The following is a 25623-nucleotide window of genomic DNA, read 5'->3' on the forward strand; positions in this document are numbered from 1 at the left end:
CCCGGTCTATCTTTATCTCTGCACTTGGGGTAGTCTTCAAGATGTCACTGATAGGTCTTTTATACAGAGGTAGATGTTCCCCTTTATTCGGATGTTGTTCCTCCTAAAACAATTTTTGAGGTCTTCAGCATGTGCTTGAAGATCTATTTGTTGCTCCCGCAATCGGATCACCTCCTGTTGAAGCTGTTCCTCCTCCTCGTCTTGGGTATGTTCCTGATCCTCAATGCACGCAACTCTTTTCCCCAATGAATGTATATCATGTCAGATTTCTTTATTATCATTAGAAATCTCCCCTCTGAGGCTCTGCAGGTTGTCTCGAAGCGTAGAGAACAAGGCCTTCATGAATGAGCGTGTGACTGGTTCTTCTGTTGTTTCCGTATCTTGCCCGGCAGGTTGCTAGTCAAACTTTGACCATCTCTCCAAGTTAAGCCTGGTATCTTGGTCAGCATTTGTTTCAGGGTTCTCTCTTTCTTCTCCCGAGCCAAAGCCATATCCACAGCTATTGATCGTCAGTTCTTTGCGACTGAGTTATATTGTATTTGGGTACCCCTACCGTTGTCTATGAGGTAGGGAAACGCTAAGGTTGTGCATGGAATAAAGCATGTCAGTTCAGGCGGAGTGTGCCCTAAGAGTTTTGTTGGCCATGGTAGCAGTTAAGCCCCATGTGATCCAGAAAATAGCATTTTGTTCTTCCTCTGGTGGGCCAGAAGTGTTGGATCGACTTGTTTGTTGCTGTGGCCCGGGGCTCTTGGAATTACTCAGATTCTGCCCTGCCAACTTGTTGTGTTGCCATGGTCTAGCTAACTTTTCTCAGTTAAAGAGCGGACCATGTGGTATAGGTGATCTTGAGGTGGGGGCTATGTACGCCTTACTCTCTGCTTCAGGCCCACAGTTTTTCCACATGGCTCATCATGAGATAACTCAGGGGGGCATCGTCTCTCGCTCTCTAGCAATGTCTCTCAACCCTTTTGTGGGTTTCGTGGTTGTGGGGTGGAAGCACCCTTCGCTCACTTCCTGCCGTTGGGCAGCGTTTCCTTTGTCTCACCCCACTTTGGGTTGGTTATAGTGATCTGCGCTCCTCTCCTAGGAAGCCGCAGCTTGGAGGGCCCAGCAGAAGTCTACTGAGCTGAAGCTATGGGTGAGGACAGGATGCGTGCAGTATCTGGGTCTCGAGTGCCCAAGGGGCCGTTCCTCTCACTGCTGTGGAAACAAATCATGGCCTTGGCTCAGCACCCACCGTTCACAGTTGTTGAGCCTCTCTCACTGGCCGTGATGGTGTTCAGCGGCAGGGCGTCGTGGACTGCATGTGCAGACCACGCGTTGCATGCAGCGGGCTTTTATGGCCCCAGGTTCAGCTTTGACAACTTCTCCTGCCTCGCATGTGGCCGCGCTGTTTGAGGCTAGAGCCTCCGGCCCCAGGCCCCCCTCTGGTATCTTCTCTCACCTTGTGTGCGGTCCCAGCCACCGGGTGGCCCCCACTCCAAGTGCCCCGCACCATAGGCCACCCACGCAGGGCAAGCACCAAGCGAAGTGAGCATGCACACCAAGGCCATCTGCTTTCCCTGTTCACCTCGACTTTGTCTATGAGCAGGTCTGCTCTCCTGTCCTCGGGACTTTTACTTTCTTCGGGGCTTCACTACCGGGAGCTGGTCTCTCTTATCTCAGTGTTCGTCCTTATTTGGGCTCCGGTGTTTGTTAGTCCCCACCCTGAGCTCCAAGGCTGGTGATGCTTTTGGGCACGGCCCGAGCCCCAAGCCATGCCGTGCTGTCTTCTTCCTGCTGCAGCCCCGCCCTGGCATTTGCCCGCACTCTGGCTTCCACCCTGCACTGCTGGGCTGCGCTGGAGGGATCTACACTTTCCCCCGTAAAGTTTGCAGGCTCACATTGCTCTCCAAGGCAGCTGACATTGTATTTCGCTTTTCGAGCGCTTGGTCACCATTCCAGGGGTCAGCACTCGGCTCTAGTAGGCAGCTGCCATCTTGCACTCCAGGGACCGCTGCTTCTCCGGTGATCTAGAACGGCCTTATGAGTTGTGTGTCAATGCAGCACTGGGGGTCGTGCTATTGCCCCCTGCAATTATGGGGTGATCTCAGTGCTAGGAATACTGGCTGGCATTGCGGCGGACGGACAGGAGCGAGGAGACGAGCAAAAGCACGTCTTACCCGGTCGTCATCTTGGCCTTGCCCCCCCACTCTGCACTTTAAATTAAATATTAAACAAGACTTTTGCGTTCCATGTCCATCGTTGGAGTATCTGGGAGGAAAAGGGGCAAAGAGGAGCACCTGCTCTAGCTCACCGCTGAATGTCTGGTGCCCGACAGCAGTCCCCGTTGTTGCTTGGAAGAAAATATCAAGACTCCAGCAGGCCCAGCCATCCAGATACACAAATATTTTTTAACCTTAATTTCTCAAAAACTACTGAACAGATTTTCACCAAATTACAAAACGCACAATATGCAGACCAAGATCTAACTTCCTGCTAAATTTGGTATCATTCAGTTCAGCAGTTTTTGCAGTAGGCTTGTGGAAAGAAGGCTGTTCTTAGTAGATTCAGTGTGGTATAAAGTAAACTCTCTTTATAGAGTAAGCATTGTTAACAGTACTCAGTTCTCTACTGACATCAACTACATTTTTTTAATATAGGTTTAGTGTGTGTCAGGGATTTGATACAGAAAAAATCTGTCTTTATTAGGGCATTTGTTTGGAATTGGCATTCACTATTTTGACTTTCTCTCAACAGTTATATAGAGATTTAACATCGTACTCAATTAGGGTTTCCCATATATCTGTGATTAATTGTTTATGTGAACTATGCTACGTGCAAAGCCATAGCAATTTAAACAGCAATATGTGAGGAAATGAAGCTTGGATGATGTCATCAATCATGCCATCAATGATGTCATTTGAGATGTCATCAGCGATGTCATAGAACATGTCATGTCATATGTCATATGTGAGATCATAAGCAGTGCATGGTGGGGCAAATGTTATTGTTGGCGCTGCTGACTATCACTGGTGAATTTCTGTTTTTTTTTTGTTCAAAACGTAAATGTTGTCACTGAAAAATTTACCTATCTATAACGTTACTTTAACCATTGGTTTCTCAATGCATTTCTAACTTTTATTTTAACAAAAACAGATATTTTTTATTACACCTAACTATAACATTACTTTAACCATTGTCTTTTTCAGTTAATTTCTAGGTTTTTTTTAAGTAAATGATTTTTTGTGACAATATAGTGGTAGAATGACCTTAGATTATATATTTTGTGTTCTGACATTATTTTAGTAAAATTATGTTTTTTTATTGTAACAAAACAGGATATGGTTCACAGTTTGCAAAATCTTTGTTAAATGTGTGTGAGTATTAACAAGATAAATATTCAAAATAAATTGTTTATTTATTGTAATTCTGATATCAAGACATGTTACAAGCAACCTTTTTTAGAGTCTCGCAATGATGGGTGTGTGTAGTAGGGTGTGTAGAGGAACTGGACTTTCTGCTGAGACCTCTCTCTGTAAAGATAGGTGTGAGTAGTTGGATTTGGGGAGGGACTGGGCTCTCCTTTTAGAGCTGTTTCTCAGATGATGTGTGTGAGTAGTAGGGTGTAGGAAGGTAGGATCTGACTGCATGGTTACCCCCACCTTTTTCTTGGTGTTTTGCTGGTTTCTGACTAGTCTGGATGGGATCCTGCTATTCAGGACACCAGCCTATCTGCTTTCTCCCTTAAATTGATATGCATGTACTTTGGTACAACTCCAGATTGGATACTGGGGAACCCTTATTAGTCCCTAGTATATGGTACACATGTACCCATGGTATAGGTACCCCAGAGGCCTCCTATGGGCTTAAGCATGTATTTTGCCACCCCTGAGAGGCCATGCAAAATGAAACCTCAAGTCTGCTACTGCAGCCTGTGTAAGCTGGTGCTTGCACCACTTACAAGAGATATAGGTTCACTATATCTATATATATCACCACACTTAAAACCTTATACCACCCCTTTAGCAGGCCTTTTCAATCCTGAGGGCAGGGTGCTGGGTTTTACATAAGAGGGTGCTCCTGCATGAGCAGGGCCCCTCTGCAGCCTTTGGAGACCATTCTCCCGGGCTGTGGGTGATACTACCAGACATGTATGTAGAGGTGCATTATAACCTTGCGGTAAATGCTATCTCGAAAACGACTGCAACGAAGTATGTCGTGTTTGGTATCATACACCTTGAAATCATACCTCCACACTAGTAGGTATGATTCCTCCCCTCAGAACCGAGGTTCTGGAGGTACCTAAGTCAACCGGTATCAACTTTCTTGAGCCTTACAGCACAAAATGGATGCTGCCAGCCACAGACATGAGTCTGCCCTCCTGCTGCTGAGCCAAACTCGAGCAGGGTAAGGCAGCACAATAGGCATCCTGTCATGGGGGCATCCTGTCATGGGGGAGGTGTGACCACCTTCCAGACAGGATTAAGTGTATTGGGGTGGGTGGGTGCACTGTCACAGTGCCAGAATGTCTGACGCAGGGGCACATTTGGTGTCCTTGTGCATAGCCCAGGTCAAACCAGTTCTAGGTGCCATTTGCTCTTGCCCTGGCGCAACACTGGACAAAGGCCATGGGAGTAGCCTACAGCCTGTCCTGTCCCTCCCAGAGGAGGATCCCTTGAACCTATCCAACCCTCTCCTGTGGGTATAAAATGGGTTACCTGCCTACAGGACATTAGATTTTACGTGGATAAGATTCTGCAAGAAGATACCACTACACTTCGAACGTCTGGACACGCTGGACTTTGCTGGACCTCCCTTGGGTTCGACTTCATCTTCCCTTGCCATTCCCAGTCTTGCCACTGTCCGTGATTCATACAGGCTCCGTGCAGGACCCTGTGGGCCTCCAAGACAACAGAACAATCTTCCTTGGAGTGAGGGAGTCACTCCCCTGCAAATGAAGGCACCATAACGCATCTGACCAGTTTGCTGATCCTGAGCTCCTGCAGACTCCGAAGGCTGCAGCAACACAGGAAGTAGATTTCTGAAGGTATCTGAGGTTGACCTACCGACTTACCAAGTTTGAGGTGGATATCCTGCATGGGGACCGTATACCTATACCCCTATGCGCCGCATTTATTCACAGCTGCACATGCTTGTTGGCATGCAACAATTCCGTGCATTGGGCCATTTGTAGCCTTTATCCCAGCGCATCTTTTCTAAGAAGGACTCTGGCATCCTTGCACTCTGAGCCCTGCTAGCTGGTATCCTGTGAAACCGCCTGAGGTCCCCTTCGAACCCTGTGCCTTCGGCCTGTGGGTCCACTTGAGGGTCAACTTTGCTTTATTTGGGCTCCCCTGGTTGCTCCAGGCCTGCCCTGACTCCCTTTTCGGTGGTGAGTCTCCTGGTCCTTGCTGGGCCAGATCGACACCGAATTTGACCATCAGTGTTGCTTTCCGCTGCCAAGGCTTGTTGGTGGTCCCGCAGGGCACCGACCCCTCAGCACTAGAAATCCATCATGGGACAGCTCGTCTTTAGCTCCTGGTCATCCTAGACATCTCCTGGTCCTCGCAGCTGAAGAGTCAAGTTCACCGTCATCACACTTGAAGCACCCGATATCGGTGGGCATTCGTCTACCGAACCCCTGGTCACTCCAAAGTGACCCAGACTCTGTCCCCTCTGCTTTCAGGTTATTCTCATCTAGAATCCACATTTGGATTCCACTGGACACTTTTCTTACTTCCAGCAGCAGCATTTGTTTTTCCACATCCATAGAGAACGCACCCGGCTCCTCTAGGATAGGTAACTCTGGTACAAAGGTATCCACGGGAGGGGTGGCTCTCCAAACTCTTACGTTCCTAGGGTTGTCTTCGTAATCTGCTGGGAAGGGTCCTTAATCTCTAATTTTCCAACTGCGACTTTCCTATTGAATTGTAGGAAGCTCGCGGTCATGTTCTCACTCTGCACCCGTCCTCCGTGGGGTCCTGATTCACTCACCTTGGGTAGTTACTTGGGGTCCCAGCAACTCTACACCTTCTATACTAAGTCTAGTCCTAAATCGTGGGTCTTATACCACTTATTTAGTATATGGTTTGGTCTTCCCCGGGAGCCCACTGTGTATTGTGCTACTTACGTTTGATTCTTTGCAAATGTATTATTTGATATGTGTTCTATCCCCGTGTAGAGGATACTAGAGAGTGTTATAGATAATAATACATATTTTTATAACTACTGTGTGGTTTCCCTTTCATTTAACCAATACTATAAGGTTGCATTCTGGTAAAACAAGGTGCTTAACATTCCTTCAAGACTTAGCCTGAAGGCTGCTCTCCATAGCTACCACTAGGATAGCTTTTTATAAAGGTTATTTTTGACCTAATCACCAGAAGGGTTGTTTGGACTGGTACAAGTGGACAGCATATACCAGGCCAACTTCTCACAGAGAGTATGTGGAGGGTCTGGCTTCTCCGGTGAGACTGCAGGAGTGGGTTTTTCTTTAAAAGGTGTATACCCCCTCCATTCTATAAGTTTGAATTAAAACGAATAACTGTCTAATAGTAATAGTATTAATTGTTTGCTGTGTATGTTTAATCAACATTACCAATAAGAAAATACACGTGGGAATTGCATTTGCATGGCCTAACTAATACGTAAACTAATTTTCGTACGCATATTAATGATAGATATTTAGAATTTGCATGTTATATGTTGCTTTTGTGATGTAAATTGTGAATTGTGCTTTTAAATGGGAGTATAAACCGCAATGTGTGTTGCTTACTGCTAGATAAATACACACACATAAAGGGTTTAGCGAGGGAATAACATTTTAATAGCCATTTTTATGTATTAATTACGTTTTTGTGTTTCTTTGCTTAAGTTGACCTTTCTGGAGTGGCCAAAAAATGGCTGCCATCCCTATTTGACGGACTAACGAGATATTAAAGTTTCTGAGTGAGGTGCGCCTGAGCTAAAAGATGAGCAACAATAACCTCGTCCTGACCCCAGGCAGACTGTGCCCACGAAGGTCGCACCGGGATGGGTGCCAACTTTCAGACAAAGGATTTCCTTAAACTAAGAACTGTTATAATTGATGACACCATGGACACAAAACCGTATGAGAACCAAAATGACAAGCAACTGTTGCAAATTATTAATAAAATGTGATTGACACCTAAAGAAACATTTTGCGCATGGGAATCAGGAAGGATGATCCTGGTTCCACCAATCAAATTTGTTTAAAAACATATGTTGTAACATTCTTGTTGTCGATTTTACTATAAAAGAAGTAGACTAGAGAGGGTAAAAAAAAACTCCATCATCTGGCTTTCTGATTTCCTGACGTTATGCTGACGGAGAGGACGGTGACACTGCTGGACAGCTGTTTATCAAAGACTCTCATGGACTGACCAGATGCCCAATTACTTTACGGACTGATTAATCGCTTTATGGGCAGAAAGACAAAAGATCTGAATTTGACTTAGAGGACGACATTTAGCCAGAATAGGTAAATATGCAAGCCAAATGTTGAATGCTTTATGACTTTCTATGCTTTATTTTAGATAAACATTTCTATTCATTATAAGAACTGTGTCGGGTTATTATTTTAAGGTATTGATGTATATTGTTTAGAGAATTAAGCGCCACTCTACTCAGCAACTCAGCTGATCCATGGCCTATCCATGGGAGGAATTATTAGATTAATGTTTAGAACCTGGTAAGATAGGGAAAGATAGGTGAACCCTTTGCTTATTAGGGATTACGCGTATTTCCGCCCATTACAGCGTATGGAGGGAAAAATCACCTCTCAAGTACCGTAGATCTATGGTGAATGTATGTTGGTGATATGGGCCCCACTAGTGAATGAGTGAATGAATGTGGTTGTAGAGATCTATGGTCTGTGATGAAGAGAGGGATTTGGTATTCCGCGCTGCAACAGTTTTCTGGTAGCAGAGATATGGTTAGCTATTGTTTTGAGTTTAGTGACGGTTGCTTGTAAATAGCTTATTGATTATTATTGGTATTGATTTATGTACTAACCCACTATGTTGAGTTACGTCGAGTTTTATGTTGTTTACACGGCTTCTGGGATGTAGGAAGTCGGGAATTGGTAGCAGTTCCGTAGGAGAGCAGAAGTAAAGCGCTGCTCTCGGGAAAGACGGAATTGTGGTTGCCCGTAGGTACACGGGAAAAACGTGCGACAATTGAAGTTGCACGGCGCATTGTCTGGGTTTGATTCGGCAGCATCGTCGCGTGTTGTCATTAGTGATATTCTTGGTGTGAGAGAAGTGTGAATGATAGCGAAGGGTTACCTGTGAAATTTTGGTCTTAAGTACCAGGAAACCAAATGGCATACCGATAACGCTTACTACTGAAAAGGTAGCAGGTATATTCTGAGCTTGTTAGAAGGACAAAGTAGAGGGAAGCGCTGCTTTGTTAGCGAATGTTATATTCTGTAGTAGGGCAGAGGTAAGCGCTGCTCTCGAGAAAGACAGAAGTCTGTATGAATGATCTACATTTTCCCTGTATGACAGTGCGTGTATGAAAAAGGCATTTGATTAATGGCGAAACTCTAATGTTATTTAATATTAGAAAAGCGGTTAGTTGATGCTTGTTAGAAGGGTAAGGTAGAGGGATGTGCTACTTTATCAACGGAAGTAACGATTCCTTAGTAGGACAGAGGTAAGCGCTGTTCTCGAGAAAGACGGAATTCTCGTGAGAAAGGTCTTTTGCTGTTCTTTGGTTAGCGAAGCAGACAATGGAGATGTTTTTGTGTTGTAACTAACAGAATTGTAGAAATTGATACAAAAACGTATTGTGCGGATTTGTAAAGGAGGGGTAGACGAGAGCAGGGCAGAGCTGCCGCAGCGACTGCTGATGTCAGAACGACCGCGCTGGGATTGAACAGTAGGTTGGAGGCGTAAAACGCTCCGGATTGGTGCGTTAGTGTAAAGACGCGCTAGGAGTGGAGGAATACAGGGTGACGTAAATGCTCCCTGATTGGTGCGTTAGTGTGAGTCGCGCTGAGATTGGAGAATCGTGACAGTGACGTAGACACCCCTGATTGGTGCGTTAGTGTGAGTCGCGCTGTGAGTGGACAGAATAGCGGTACAGTTGTAAGGAGACTAAACGGTACACGGAAACCGAGAAAATGTATTACCAACCACCAGAAAAAGAGAAAAAGACGTGGTTTGGGAAAATTAAGAAGTGGTTCAAGAAAGACAAACCAGTTAAGACTAGGGAAGGACAGTTACTTCCACCACCGAAAACCCCCGCATCTATAATGATTGTGAAATATGGGTATCACACTTGTATTTGGTTAGACAATTGGGTAAAATACACCAAGGACGATGGAGTCCTGGCGTTTCCAGAACATGGTTCCTTTAATATGGCCGTTTTAAGAAATCTCCATGACAAAATGATGAACTTAGAGCCAAGACCTAGACCGACGCACTTTGAGGCATTGACGGAATGGGAAGACGAAATGCATGAACGAGAAAGGCAGAGAAGTGGTAGGGGTTACCGATATATATTCGGTAGACTATACGGACATGAGACACATGATGATCGAATGACGAGGTGGCGAAATGCAAGCATGACTGAGGGTGTGTTTCCTGTAAGAATGGCAGGAGAGAATTAAGGGAGAAAATGCACAGAGAAAAGGCGAAATGTGGAATCGAGTGGGTATGAGGCGAATGAATCAGAAGATGATGTTCTGGATGATGTGTTTTACAAAAACCCACCACCGTACCGACCAGAACCAGAAGCATTGTCAACAAGTGCCTCAATGAGAGAAACATTACGAACGATTAAAACAGAGACTATGTCACCAGATTTAGGGAAAAGTAACTCTGCATGAGAAACAGAAAAACAGACAGAAAGTAGAGTAAATAGTGAAAATTCAGCAGAATTGGCTAAAACTACTCTAGAATTAACCGGGAAAATAAGAGAATTGACCAAAAAAAAAATCTAGAAGCTGTAACGGTCCCAGTAACGATAGGTCCAGTAATGCCCATATTTGAGAAACAAAAGGATAGTGAACATTGTTTGACAGTACCGTACAGGAACCAAAATTTAATTGAAAGCCCAGAACGGACTCAAATTGAGAATCCATGGGGACCGACAATAAATATGTATTGCACAAAACCACGACCAGACATAAAAGATGTACCTTTATCAGAAAATGATTATGTAATGTTCGTTGATGGGTCATGTTTGAGAACAGAAGAAGAAGTGCTAAGTGCAGCATATGCAGTGTGCACAGTTGCAGCAGTGTTGGAAGCATCTTACTTAAAAGGGGTGAAATCTGCTCAAGTAGCAGAATTAGTGGCCCTGACTCGAGCCTGTAAAATTGGGAAAAGTGTCAGAGTGACTGTGATAACTGACAGCCAGTATGGCTTCGGAGTTGTCCACGATTTTGGCCAATTGTGGCTACAAAGAGGTTTCCTGACCTCAAGTGGAACTCCTATAAAGAATGCTGAAGTGGTTGGAAAGTTACTTGAGGCGATACAGCTGCCTCGAAAATTGGCTGTTGTGAAATGTGCTGCCCATAATCAAGGTGATGATTACGTTACTGTTGGCAACAGATAAGCCAATGACATGGCACAGTACTGTGTCAGAAATCAGTATTCAGTCAATCGGGCAAATGAAAGGGAGATGACTTCTTATTCCTTAATGTTTACTAATGTTGTAGGGACATGGGAAGAAGTGAGACAATTGCAGGAGGAAGCAGGAGATGAGGAAACGAGGCAGTAGGTAAAAGCAGGATGTGCGCCAAGAGAAAAGCATCATGTGTGGGTCTATCGAGATGGAAGACCAGTCATGCCTGATAGCATGTTGTCTACCATGGCACGGATGTATCGTGGCCAGGGACACATAGGGAGAGATGCTATGATCAGGTCGTTTAAACAGACCTGGTACAACCCAAAATTTAGACTTATAGCAGAGAGTCTATGTCAAAGATGTCTAATTTGTCAGCAATCCAATCCTGGAAGAAAGACAGTGGTCAGCATAGGAACCATAGGCCGAGAAGGAGGGCCCTTTATCAGAATGCAGATAGATTTCATTGAGATGCCTCCTTGTAACAGATTGAGGTACGTTCTGGTTGTTGTCTGCCTATTCTCCAGATGGGTAGAAGCATACCCGACAAGAAGAAATGATGGATTGACAGTAGCAAAGCTGCTTTTGAGAGAATTCATCCCTAGGTTTGGGTTTCCAGTGACCCTTGAATCAGACAGAGGAGGGCATTTCTATAATGAGATTGTAAAATTGGTCAGTGAAGCATTGAATGTACAACAGAAACTGCATTGTGCCTACCGACCAGAGGCTTCTGGTGTGGTTGAGCAAATGAATGGTACAATCAAAAACAGAATTGGAAAAATGTGTTTAGCCACAGGAATGAAATGGCCTGATGTCTTGCCTCTAGTTTTGATGACCATACGTGCAACCCCAGATAGAACTACAGGGTTAAGTCCTCATGAAATAATCATGGGACGTGCGATGAGGCATGTTTTCATTCCAGTCAACAAGCTGATGACGATTTCTGATGACATAGTGTTGGAGTACTGTAAAGGCCTGGCTGACGCAGTTCATTCTGTGTTTCATCAGGTTGGAGCGGACGCCACCACCCTTGAAAGGAAGCCAGCCCATGATCTGAGCCCAGGAGATTGGGTGAGGATAAAGGTCCACAGAAGAAGAAACTGTTTGGTTCCCAGGTGGGGAAAACCAAGACAAGTCATTCTGACCACGACAATAGCTGTGAAGTGTGCTGGATTGAGAATCTGGATCCATGCCAGCCATACTTTGAGGATACCAAATCCAGTGGATTGCAAGGAGAAAGAGTACTATGACGAATCAGAGTCAAGTACTGAATCAGACAACGAAGAACCAAAAACACGAGAAAATCCTGAAAGGGGGGAAAGAGAACAAAATCAGATATTGGTCCCCAGAAGTGTCTCTCTGAGAAGAAGATTGCAGATTTCTGACAGCTCAGATTCTGAAGACGAGCAAAGAAATAAAGGTCCTAGAAAAGAACCTAAAGAGAAGGAAGGAAAAGACAAAGAAGAAGCAGTAAAGGAAATTCAAAGAAAAGAAGTCCCAGATGAAAAACTGAGAGAAATTCCACCTGAAATAAGAGAACTAAGTGAAGAAGGGACAGGTACAGAGAGAGAGGGACAGATTGCGGAAGACCCCCAAGTAGGTGTAGGGAACTGCAACATCCAGCTAGGTGAAGGGACAAGTAGCCAGCAGGAAGATTGCGTGTTGGAGACCCGAGGAGGGACAGAAGTAGGGAAACCAGAACCAGTGGTGAACAAAGAGACTGGTGAAAAAGAAAAGCAAGTTGGGACAGAGTCAGAAGAGAGTGAGAACAAAGTGCCTGAAGGTCGAGTTCTAAGAAAGAGAGCTTGGAGAGAAGAAAAGAATGTCAAAGAAAGTAAATTGAAAAGAACTGTAAAACCAGAAGTTTGGCCGAACAAAATAAAGAGACTGAGATATCGATTGACTCGAGTGAAATCACCGAGAGCTGAACAGGTGAATGAAGTCACGAGTCAGGAAAAATCAAAGGTAGAAGAAACAGTTGTAACCAAAGAGTCCGGAAGGACAAGAAAACCTAACCAGAAGTATAAGTCACCGGAATGGACGTACGTGGCCCTGCCTGAAGAACCCCAAGAGGCAGACAGTCAAGGAAATCCAGAGGAGGCTTTACTGAAAGTGGTTAAAGAAGAAGAAGAATCGGAAATCCTGAGAGTTCTCTTGTCCGACATTGGAGAAGAAGAAGGGGAGATTCAGGAGATTCTGTATCCTGATTGGGAGAAGGAGGCGAAAGATTATGAAATGAAACTGAATGAACAAAGAAGCTGTTGATGTGGAAAACAATAACTTGAGTAAAAGTAGAAATTGGTAAAACCACGTAGAAGCTTAGAAGCTGTGGTTTAGAAACTAGTCATAAAACAAAAGAGGCTAAGTCAAAAGACACGGTCCATTTTAGTAAAGATGGCTAACATAGATGGTAGAAACGGTAGATGTACATTCATGAAATGATGGTGTAAAACATGTTGCTGTTGTACAGGATTAGTAATGCTTCTGTGGAGCATACTTGCTCTAGTAATTTCTTTCAAAGTCACAATAGATACAGTAGAAGGATATGATCAAAACAAAACGAACATAGGTAAAATTTCAAAAGTAGTGCCGACTGTAGAAACAAACATTCACTTGCATAAAGATAGGTCTATTAATGATTTTTCTAATAATGTGTTTTCAAAATTGTTGTATGAATATGTAAAAACTATGGATGTAAGGGACTGCTACGTCTGCATGCAGTTACCTGCTTCTGTGGCAAAAGGAGTGACTTATCATCACCTTCCAGCTACTTATGGAATAACATGTAGTGTAATAGCTAGTTTATTTTATCAGACAGGGAAATTAGAGTATTATTTTTCAGATGTAGATAACATTTTTGCATTAGTGCCTGCTAATAATAAGTTGAACAAGGTAAAACCTGCTAAAGTCATAGGTGAATTTTTCTTAGAAACTAGTGAACTAACATTAGAAGCTGTGTTTAAATATAATTTGACATGCAGTTTACAAAAAGAAGAAAAGACATTTTTGAATATGGTTGAGGAAAGAAGGCATAAGATGCACAAAAAGGCATCAGAAGGAAAAGCTGGGAAAACGGCTTGGGATACAGAAATGGAGAAACATCAGACAAAAGGAGAGTCTACAACAACGATAGCTCTAGATAGGCCTCAGAAAGGGAAATTTTGTATAAGAAGGAATCAAACTGCATATGATAATCTTTTTGTAGGTAATAGTAAGTGCCATGATACATACCGAATCATGGGTGGATGGGGATTTAAAGGTGGAAGAGATCCAATATTTCCTGGACTATATTTTATCTGTGGGAACAGGGCATATTATCGTTTGCCAGACCATTGGTATGGCACATGTTACGTAGGCCTGGTATTTCCAAAAATCTTTCACATGGACAGAGAAGAAGGTGTAAATAGTTTAAATAGTCATTTAGTGCGTAGAAGGAGAGAATCTTGGGCAGAAATTGTAGGTGACATCTTTGGTGCATTGAAACCAGCAGTTGGAATATCTCTGAATGCGAATAAAATTAGAAAATTATCTACAGTAGTGGATCGCTTGTCAAAAAGCACCGCTAATGGATTCTTATTGGTCAATACTGAAATGGTTGCCATGCGTGCTATGGTGATGCAAAATCGACTTGCCCTTGATATCTTATTAGCAAAAGAGGGTGGAGTCTGTGTGATGCTGAAAGTTCAACATTGTTGCACTTACATTCCAGACGAAAGTAAAGATCTAAAGGTTTACATCAAAATATTACTGAATTGCATGATGAAATTGTACCACTGGAGGTTGAAGATGTATGGACAAGAATGGGAAAGAAAATAGCTGCTATTAAAAATTTCTTAGTTAAAATAGGTCGTACTTTTATAGGCAAAATTGTGTTTCCATTAACATGTGTGATAGTGGCATTATTAGTTTTAAGATTAGGGTGTATGTGTTGTAGAAATAAGAAAGCAAAGAATAAAACAAAAAGAGAAAAGCTAAAAAGAAAAGAAAGGAGTCAAGATATAGAAATGGAAGAGATAGCATTAGATGAATTGAAAGAGAGTATGTATAAAAAGGCAAAAAGAGTAGACTATGGAGAAACTGATTTATGAGTTATGAGTAAGAAGTCATTTCAAAATTTCCGTAAAAGGGTACTAAATTTGGGTGTTGTGTGGTGATAAAATCACCAAAGGGGGGATTGCTGGAGTGGGTTTTTCTTTAAAAGGTGTATACCCCCTCCATTCTATAAGTTTGAATTAAAACGAATAACTGTCTAATAGTAATAGTATTAATTGGTTTGCTGTGTATGTTTAATCAACATTACTAATAAGAAAATACACGTGGGAATTGCATTTGCATAGCCTAACTAATACGTAAACTAATTTTCGTACGCATATTAATGATAGATATTTAGAATTTGCATGTTATATGTTGCTTTTGTGATGTAAATTGTGAATTGTGCTTTTAAATGTGAGTATAAACCGTAATGAGTGTTGCATACTGCTAGATAAATGCACACACATAAAGGGTTTAGCGAGGAAATAACATTTTAATAGCCATTTTTATGTATTAATTACGTTTTTGTGTTTCTTTGCTTAAGTTGACCTTTCTGGAGTGGCCATAAAATGGCTGCCATCCCTATTTGATGGACTAACGAGATATTAAAGTTTCTGGGTGAAGTGCGCCTGCGCTAAAAGATGAGCAACAATAACCTCGTCCTGACCCCAGGCAGACTGTGCCCACGAAGGTCGCACCGGGATGGGTGCCAACTTTCAGACAAAGGATTTCCTTAAACTAAGAACTGTTATAATTTTGACACCATGGACACAAAACCGTATGAGAACCAAAATGACAAGCAAGTGTTGCAAATTATTAATAACATGTGATTGACACCTAAAGAAACATTTTGCGCTTGGGAATCAGGAAGGATGATCCTGGTTCCACCAATCAAATTTGTTTAAAAACATATGTTGTAACATTCTTGTTGTTGATTTTACTATAAAAGAAGTAGACTAGAGAGGGTAAAAAAAAACTCCATCATCTGGCTTTCTGATTTCCTGACGTTATGCTGACGGAGAGGACGGTGACACTGCTGGACAGCTGTTTATCAAAGACTCTGATGGACTCACCAGATGCCCAATTACTTTACGGACTGATTAATCGCTTTATGGGCAGAAAGACAAAAGATCTGAATTTGACTTAGAGGACGACATTTAGCCAGAATAGGTAAATATGCAAGCCAAATGTTGAATGCTTTATGACTTTCTATGCTTTATTTTAGATAAACATTTCTATTCATTATAAGAACTGTGTTGGGTTATTATTTTAAGGTATTGATGTATATTGTTTAGAGAATTAAGCACCACTCTACTCAGCAACTCAGCTGATCCATGGCCTGTCCATGGGAGGAATTACTAGATTAATGTTTAGAACCTGGTAAGATAGGGAAAGATAGATGAACCCATTGCTTATTAGGGATTACGCGTATTTCCGCCCATTACAGCGTATGGAGGGAAAAATCACCTCTCAAGTACCGTAGATCTATGGTGAATGTATGTTGGTGTTATGGGCCCCACCAGTGAATGAGTGAATGAATGTGGTTGTAGAGATCTATGGTCTGTGATGAAGAGAGGGATTTGGTATTCCGCGCTGCAACAAGACCTCTTGCCGTAATGAGGGGTGTGCATACTAGGGTGGCGAGAGGGACTTCCTCATCCTTTCAGACCTCTCTTTCTGATGACAGATGTGAGTAGTAGGGTGTAGGGGGGAACTGCGATCTCCTTTTAGACATATCTCTCAGATGGGGGGTGTGTGTAGTAGGGTGTAGGCAGGGACTTCCACTCCTTTGAAATCTTTCTCTCACATGACGTGTGTGCATAGTAGGGTGTGTGGATGGAGTGCCTTCTCCTTTTAGGCATCTCTCTCAGATGAATGGTGTGATAAGTAGGGTGTGTGGAGGGTCTAGCCTCTCTGCTGAGACCTCTCTCTGTAATGATAGGTGTGCGTAGTACGGTGTGGTGAGGGACTGCCCTCTCCCTTCAGACCTCTCTCTCAGAAGACAGGTGTGCATAGTAGGGAGTGTAGAGGGAGTAAACACAAGGAGATGATGGATGGAGCGCTGAAACTTTTCAGACACTCGCTCCCAGTTACAGATCTGGGTTGAATCCATCATCGTTCTTTAGCTCACTTTGCCATCCCAGTTCAAACCCAGCCATATGCAAATCAGTCTTGACCGTGTGCCTCTTAGGAACATCCAGCCCAAACTGCCAACTCAGGTTTTCCCTAGACCAGAAACAAGCATCTTGAGACCAGTTTCAGGGTAACACCCCTCATCAGCCAGGCTAGTTTGAATCCAGTGGCAAATCGAGCAAGAGACCCATGTCGAGGCGTACCCTGACAACGTAGGGTGAACAAAGCAAAAACAAGGAGATGATGGATGGAACGCTGAAAGTTTTCAGACACTCACCACCAGTCACACATCTAGGTTGAATCCATCATCGTTCCTTAGCTCACTTCGCCACCACAGTTCAGACCCAGCCATATGCAAATCAGTCTTGACCCTGTGCTTAAGGGGAACAGTCCAGCATGAACTGCCAGGTCTTCCCTGAACAAGAAACAAGCATCCTGGGACCGGTTTCAGGGTAACACTCCTCGTCAGCCAGGCTAGCTTGAATCCAGTTCAATAAGAGCAAGAGACCCACGTCTGGGCATACCCAGCCAACTTAGAGCGAACAAAGCAAACAAAAGGAGATGATGGACGGAGCGCTGAAACTTTTCAGAGTATCTGAAAAGTTTCAGCGCTCCGTCCATCATCTTTTTGTGTTTGCTTTAGTGTAGAGGGAGTACAATCTCCTTGTAGTTCTTTTTCTCAGATGACGGGTGTGCATAGCAGGGTGTGTGGAAGAACTGGCCTCTCTGCTGAGATCTCTCCCCATAATGATAGATGTGCAGAGTAGGGTGTGGGAAGGGACTGGCCACTCCTTTCAGACCTCTCTCTCAGATGACTGGTGTGCATAACAGTGTTTGGGGAGGGAGCGACCTTTAATTTCAGACCTCTACTTCAGATAACTGGTGTGCATAGTAGGGTTTGGGGAGAGGCTTCCCTCTCCTTTCAGACCTCTATCTCAGATGAGAGGTGTGTATAGTGGAGTGTAGGGACGGACTGCCCTCTCCTTTCAGACCTCTAACTAGAGACTCAATTTCTAACAATGACATAAAATGCAAATAGATAATTTCACGCTATATTTTTGCATGAAATGAGCTCATGTAGCAATTTTTGATGCAAGGTTGCATTTTGCACTAAGAAAAAGGGCTAATAAAGCACTGTGAATAAAGCACTCGTGTGCTGCTGTCTCCGTATGTTCTTGATACATTTTTACAGCAAATGGTGTATTCTCTGTAAATTTTTTCCGAAGTGGTGTAATGGCATAATTTCAGAATTGTGTGTAACATGTGTAAACAGGAACTGCTGAAATTATGCAAATTACGCCAGCATAATCTAAATTTCACTGAGGCCTAGTGTTTGGCTGTCAGTAGTATAACTGGAAACCTGAGACTAGCACAGCTTTCCAAAGCTATTACTTTTCAATATTTGTGAATTGCAAAAAGTAGTACGTTTGCACCAATTCAGAGTACTTCTGTGGGGGCCAATGTATTACTTTTGTGATAAACTGGATAGTATATACAATTAAGTTCCCAATCCAAAAAATGAACAAGTGAAAACCTGTTAGTAAAACCAGTACAGCGATAAAAACCAAGCCAAGAATGCATTTATTTGGCCTACATATAGCTTTTGTAACCTGACTTTGGAAAAGTGCCCTTTTTAAAAAAAAAAAAACACTTTTTTCCTTGATGGTTATTACCACGAGTAGCTTAAATGGACTTTGATGGGTGCAATTTTTGCTCTAAACTTGGCAAATCTGTTTACTGACGCCATTTAACAGCAGTATGTCTTTTCAGACAGCAATCCATTCTTGTGCAACATACAATGCTGCAAAAGGTATATTTATACTTTTTAGGATTATCAACTAATACATTCTTTGTAATTATTTAATTATTAATTTTATTATTTCTTCAGAGGCCCCGCCGTCTATTGTTACGTATCTTAACATGACGCAACCTAATAACATCCACACAGCTGCAATAGTGAATCCATCTCTTTGTTTAACCTAACCACTAAAAATGACAAAGCCATCAGTTTTCATTGTGCAATCCACATGCCCACCTTGTGTCAGAATAAAGAGACATAGAGAACAATAGAAGAACAGAATATAAGACCCTGCTTGGCATCTCTAAGTAAAAAGATGTAGTTAAAAGATGCACTTTGTTCTGCCAAACTATTACTGTCCACTCCCGGATAGATAATGCCTGATAAAGGGTTTAGATCCATTGGCCTTTTCTGTGCCCAGAGGCAAGCTAGTTTCCTCTGAGCCAAGATCATTAAGTCTCCCAGCCAAGGATGTGCATTTCAGCTCTGAAGGTGGGATGATTGGCATAACTGGCTTTAAGCCCTCAGGCAGCCTAAAGTAAATTTTTACTAAGATACTTTTCAGTTTAAATTATTAACAATCTGAATTCACGGTTAAGGCAGGTTTTAAAAACTAAGCAGGGAATAAGTGAGGCACTATTTCTAGTTGTATCCTTAGCAGAAGTTAAGATTTTAATTCGACCTAGGCCTTTTACAGAAAAGTCTAGCAAGACCTATTGAGTGACACAGGGCCCGATTCACAGAACTAACTTAAGACAAAATCCTAAACTTACTACCATTTTGGTATTCACAGAAGGCACTTACTCATTTTGGTATTCACTGAAGGCACTTACTCATTTTGGTATTCACAGAAGTTAGGAGTCCTAAGTTTAGGACTCCTAAATGCCTTCTGTGAATACCGAAAGTCTTAAAATTAGGATTTGTCGCAGTTTAGTAGTAGTATAGTTAGGACTCCTAACTTCAGGACTCCTAAATGCATTCTCTGAATACCGAAAGTTTTAAAATTAGGATTTGTCGCAGTTTAGTAGTAGTAAACTTAGGACTCCTAACTTTAGTACTCCTTAATGCCTTCTGTGAATACCGAAAGCCTTAAAATTAGGATTTTTCTGAGTTTAGTAGTAGTAAACTGAGAAAAATCCTAATTTTAAGACTTTCGGTATTCACAGAAGGCATTTAGGAGTCCTAAAGTTAGGACTCCTAACTTCTGTGAATACCGAAGTGTGTAGCAGGCACATGCATCAAACCTTTTTGCGATCGCAAACGGTGCGAATCGCAAAAATTGGCCGTTTGCGATCGCAAAAGTCAGTGTAGAAATGCATCAACTGTATATTTGCGAAAAACCAACTTTTCGCAAATATAAGGAATCGCAAAACATTCTGCGAATCAAATAGCGAATCGGTATTAGCGTCTCCCAAATAGGGAATCGCAAACAAAGAATCGCTAAATGGATGCATGAAAAATCGCAAATAGCGATTCCCATGAACATCACAATTTTGCGATCGCTAAATAAGAAGGATCACAACCAGGTGGTAATCATGAGTGCAAATCACAGACAGGTGAAAACCAACTGAAACCCATTTAAACACAGCCAGAATGAGCCAGCACTGTTCACAATGGCATGGATTTACCTGATGGCGAGGAGGATGAGGCTGCAGGCTGCCGCACAGAGACGGAGGCGAATAAATGAGCACATCTTCAGAGTCCGCATAACTTTGCTAGGCCAGCAAGAGGATGAGATATACGACAAGTATAGGCTCAATGCAGCAATGATCCATGACCTAATCAATGAATTGGACCCCATAATGCAACGACAGACACGTAGGACCAATGCCATCCCAACGCATGTGCAGGTCCTATGTTGCCTACACCTCCTGGCGTCAGGCAGTTTTCAGGGGGTCATTGCTGTAGCGGGAGGTGTGTCACAAAGCGCACTTTCAAGAATATTGAAAGCATTCCTTGATGCCATGATGGCCGTGATCGGGTCTCACATCAAGTTTCCTACCACCGCGCTTGACCTTGCAAAAACCAAACAGGAGTTCTACCAGATAGCTCGTTTCCCACATGTTTTGGGTTGTATTGATTGCACCCACGTGGCAATATGTCCCCCTGCAACACAGGAATATTTATATAGAAATAGGAAATGTTACCATTCCCTCAATATTCAGGTTGTTTGCAATGCCAAAAACATAATCACTGACATTGTTGCGCAATTTCCAGGGAGTGCACATGACTTTTATATCTTCAGGCAAAGTGGCATACACACCCGTCTTGTCAGGGGAGAATTTGGAGAGGGACATCTGCTTGGTAAATATTTGTAATAGTTTATCACTGTCATTGTACGTATGTCAATGTCAAGCTGCCACTGACTCTTTGCTCCATTACATGTAGGTGACAGCGCATACGCCTTGCGTAATTACCTAATGACGCCTTACCTCAATACCACAACTGCCAATCAACAGAGGTACAATGCAGCACATATTTCGACAAGGAACATCATAGAGCGCACATTTGGGCTGCTGAAGAGCCGATTCAGATGTCTACATAAGACCGGTGGAGCACTGAAGTACAACCCTGAACAATGCTGCAAGATAGTAGCAGCATGTGCCATGCTGCACAATATAGCGACAAGGGGAGGAATGGACATCGAGGTGTCTGACAGCGAATCGGAGGATGGGAACCAGCAAGTGCCACACCACCATGCAGCACAAGGGGCAAGCGCAGCAGAAGGGCATAGGAGAAGATTTGACATCACACAAAATTATTTCTGAGGTCAGTAATGATGGCACAGAAACTGAATATTGCTATCAAAGAATTCTTTAATTAAATAAAAATGTCATGAGTGTTCAAGCACACTTGTAATCTGACCAGTGCAATGGACATAAGTGGTTTGCAAATGTAAATTTACTTGTCAGTCAGTGAAAAGTCAAATCCAAATAAATGGTTACGTCACCATAGTGGAATGTACTTGTACATGCCAGTCTAGCGCTTTTTCCCACGAACACCCAGACGCCTGTCAGACCCAGCATTGTCATCCGTAATGTTGGAAGCGGCGGGGGTACTGCTGCGTGTGTTGCGTCTTCCTGCAGTGCGGACTGGAATTGCCAAACTACTTAGGCTTGAGCCACCCTCACTACCCCCTTCCGGCGTGGACATGTTTGCCGCAATTGTGGAGGCATTAAGCAATTCAACTGCATTGGTCACCTGGTCCAGTGCTTTAGCCACATCCCCGCTCCAATGGCACATTTCATTTTGCATGGTCACAGACCTACGTGCCAGCAGTGCAGTTGTCGTGGCCAACCTATTGTTTGATTTTGCAAACATTTTCAGGTGCAGCATCAGTTGACGATGCTGTCTCTTCTGGGATACACTTCCCTCATGCATCACCTTGCTCAGTTGCTGCACACTTTCTGACAGTACTGCTATGTTGCTAGCCATCTTGCCAACTTGCAATTGTACTAAACGTGTGTTTTTTGTCTGCAGGCGCTGCATACGGAGCATCTGTCCCTCAAGACCACCCCAGACATCACTTGGTTGCTCCTCCTGCTGTGTCCTGAGTGCTCTTCCTCTCCTACGTCGGACTCTGTGATTGGTTCTGGGGACCTGTGGTTGTGGTTGTGGGATGGAAGTTGTCTGGCCATGGCTGCCACCTGGTGTTGCATCAGCCTCATCATCACACTCCATGGTGACTAGGGATGGAACAGTAGCCCTGCGTGACTTTGTTGGACGTGAGGGATTTATTTGCACCACGGGTGTGTCCATCTGTTCACCTGCGCTGGTGTCCTGCATGTCTGGGGAATCGCTATCCACATCTTCTACACGTTGAGCATCTGTGAGGTGAAACAGTGCAAAACTGCATTATTTAATGTCTGTGATAAAAATTTCACAGTAATAAATTTTTGCCTTTGTTAATGATTTTATACTCTATTAAGCTTTTTTGGGTTGTTACTCTGAGATTTGCCATTGTAACTGCTTGACCTGACTACATCTCCCATAATGCCCCTCACCTACTGAATACATTGTGTAGTGGATGTTCAAAGTCTGCACTTGGGCTGTACTGTGGTCATGTTCTACCTTTACATTTAAAAAAAAAAGGTAACATACATTCATCTTACCTTCAGATGTGTTTGCTGCTCCGGACGTGTCCAGCTGGGTCACACCAACAACAGCTTCTGGCTGGATGGTGGATTCAACCAAGTCCTCCATGGGAGTGTTCCCAGTGTCTGTTGGTGTTCCCCCTCCTGTCTTCTTTGCCTCCTTGAGCCGGTCAGCAATGCGCACCTTAGCCCGACTGCGCAAGTCGTACCATCGTTTTTTCAGTTCTTCAATGGTGCGGTGTGTCACCCCAATGGCATTGACCCTGTTTTGGATCCAGAGCCAGATTTTCCTTTTCTCCTGCTCTGCCACTTTTAATGATGCCTTTCCAAACAGCTTATCATGGCTGTGGACTACTCCCTCAATGAGGGTGTCAATTTCTTTTTCTGCAAATTTAATTTTGCGTTTCCTGCCTGTTTGGCTCTCCTCTGCTGTTTGTGAGGCTTCCATTTGTTAGAAAAAGTTGTTCTACTGTCTCTGTCACACTCCTGTTCAGCTCCCAGAGCCAGCTCCCTCCTCTCCCTGAGACTGTGCACTGGAAATGAGGCTGGAGCTGCTCACTTCCTGGTTGTGATGTCATCAGGATGCATCAAAAAGCGACTTCGGTATTTGCGATTTCGCTAATTGCGAAATCGCTAATAGCGAGTTCGCAAATGCCGAAATCGCAATTTAATTAGCGATTTTTAGCGAATCGCAATTTTCTCGCATTTTTTTTGGTGCATCGTGTTTTGCGAGTCTTTATTTGCGATTCCTTAAAAATCGCAAATAAGGACTCGCAATTTCTCATTTTGATGCATGTCACTGTTTGTGCCTTCTGTGAATACCAAAATGAGTAAGTGCCTTCTGTGAATACGAAAATGGTAGTAAGTTTAGGATTTTGTCTTAAGTTAGTTCTGTGAATCGGGCCCATAGCGTTTGGCTTTCATTTTGCTGTGCAGGCATCAGTGGTGGCAGGTAGGGAACGGTGGCGGGGGGAGGGTGTGGTTCAGCACTCAGGTGGGGACAGGGAGCCTGTGCATGTTTCTCACCAGGCTGTGTAATGCCACCTGGTGGGAAACATGCAAAGTGCGCATGAATGTTCTGCCGGCCCAAGATGGTCAGCCAAACATTCATGCACACTTTGAGTGGGAAACCCACACCTCTCCTGGCCCCTGCTCTGGTCAGCCCCGCCCTCCCCACACCTAGGATATACATCAATACCTTAAAATAATAACCCAACACAGTTCTTATAATGAATAGAAATGTTTATCTAAAATAAAGCATAGAAAGTCATAAAGCATTCAACATTTGGCTTGCATATTTACCTATTCTGGCTAAATGTCGTCCTCTAAGTCAAATTCAGATCTTTTGTCTTTCTGCCCATAAAGCGATTAATCAGTCCGTAAAGTAATTGGGCATCTGGTGAGTCCATCAGAGTCTTTGATAAACAGCTGTCCAGCAGTGTCACCGTCCTCTCCGTCAGCATAACGTCAGGAAATCAGAAAGCCAGATGATGGAGTTTTTTTTTACCCTCTCTAGTCTACTTCTTTTATAGTAAAATCAACAACAAGAATGTTACAACATATGTTTTTAAACAAATTTGATTGGTGGAACCAGGATCATCCTTCCTGATTCCCAAGCGCAAAATGTTTCTTTAGGTGTCAATCACATGTTATTAATAATTTGCAACACTTGCTTGTCATTTTGGTTCTCATACGGTTTTGTGTCCATGGTGTCAAAATTATAACAGTTCTTAGTTTAAGGAAATCCTTTGTCTGAAAGTTGGCACCCATCCCGGTGCGACCTTCGTGGGCACAGTCTGCCTGGGGTCAGGACGAGGTTATTGTTGCTCATCTTTTAGCGCAGGCGCACTTCACCCAGAAACTTTAATATCTCGTTAGTCCATCAAATAGGGATGGCAGCCATTTTATGGCCACTCCAGAAAGGTCAACTTAAGCAAAGAAACACAAAAACGTAATTAATACATAAAAATGGCTATTAAAATGTTATTTCCTCGCTAAACCCTTTATGTGTGTGCATTTATCTAGCAGTATGCACTGCCAACTCAGGTTTTCCCTAGACCAGAAACAAGCATCTTGAGACCAGTTTCAGGGTAACACCCCTCATCAGCCAGGCTAGTTTGAATCCAGTGGCAAATCGAGCAAGAGACCCATGTCGAGGCGTACCCTGACAACGTAGGGTGAACAAAGCAAAAACAAGGAGATGATGGATGGAACGCTGAAAGTTTTCAGACACTCACCACCAGTCACACATCTAGGTTGAATCCATCATCGTTCCTTAGCTCACTTCGCCACCACAGTTCAGACCCAGCCATATGCAAATCAGTCTTGACCCTGTGCTTAAGGGGAACAGTCCAGCATGAACTGCCAGGTCTTCCCTGAACAAGAAACAAGCATCCTGGGACCGGTTTCAGGGTAACACTCCTCGTCAGCCAGGCTAGCTTGAATCCAGTTCAATAAGAGCAAGAGACCCACGTCTGGGCATACCCAGCCAACTTAGAGCGAACAAAGCAAACAAAAGGAGATGATGGACGGAGCGCTGAAACTTTTCAGAGTATCTGAAAAGTTTCAGCGCTCCGTCCATCATCTTTTTGTGTTTGCTTTAGTGTAGAGGGAGTACAATCTCCTTGTAGTTCTTTTTCTCAGATGACGGGTGTGCATAGCAGGGTGTGTGGAAGAACTGGCCTCTCTGCTGAGATCTCTCCCCATAATGATAGATGTGCAGAGTAGGGTGTGGGAAGGGACTGGCCACTCCTTTCAGACCTCTCTCTCAGATGACTGGTGTGCATAACAGTGTTTGGGGAGGGAGCGACCTTTAATTTCAGACCTCTACTTCAGATAACTGGTGTGCATAGTAGGGTTTGGGGAGAGGCTTCCCTCTCCTTTCAGACCTCTATCTCAGATGAGAGGTGTGTATAGTGGAGTGTAGGGACGGACTGCCCTCTCCTTTCAGACCTCTAACTAGAGACTCAATTTCTAACAATGACATAAAAT

At 43.4% G+C, this 25623-nt stretch overlaps 1 long non-coding RNA gene across 1 annotated transcript in view; it reads left to right on the plus strand.

Moving 5' to 3' along the window:
* LOC146851653 (uncharacterized) overlaps positions 1–25623 on the plus strand; it is a 93765-nt gene that overhangs the window by 63535 nt on the left and 4607 nt on the right. Inside the window, exons 2-3 of the long non-coding RNA XR_014981152.1 lie at positions 20927–21307; positions 22019–22372. This is a non-coding gene — a long non-coding RNA (uncharacterized LOC146851653). The remainder of the gene's footprint in view (positions 1–20926; positions 21308–22018; positions 22373–25623) is intronic.

This window comes from Triturus cristatus, chromosome 4_1 (genome assembly GCF_964204655.1).
Source record: "Triturus cristatus chromosome 4_1, aTriCri1.1, whole genome shotgun sequence".
In the NCBI taxonomy this organism is placed as follows: Eukaryota; Metazoa; Chordata; class Amphibia; order Caudata; family Salamandridae; genus Triturus; species Triturus cristatus.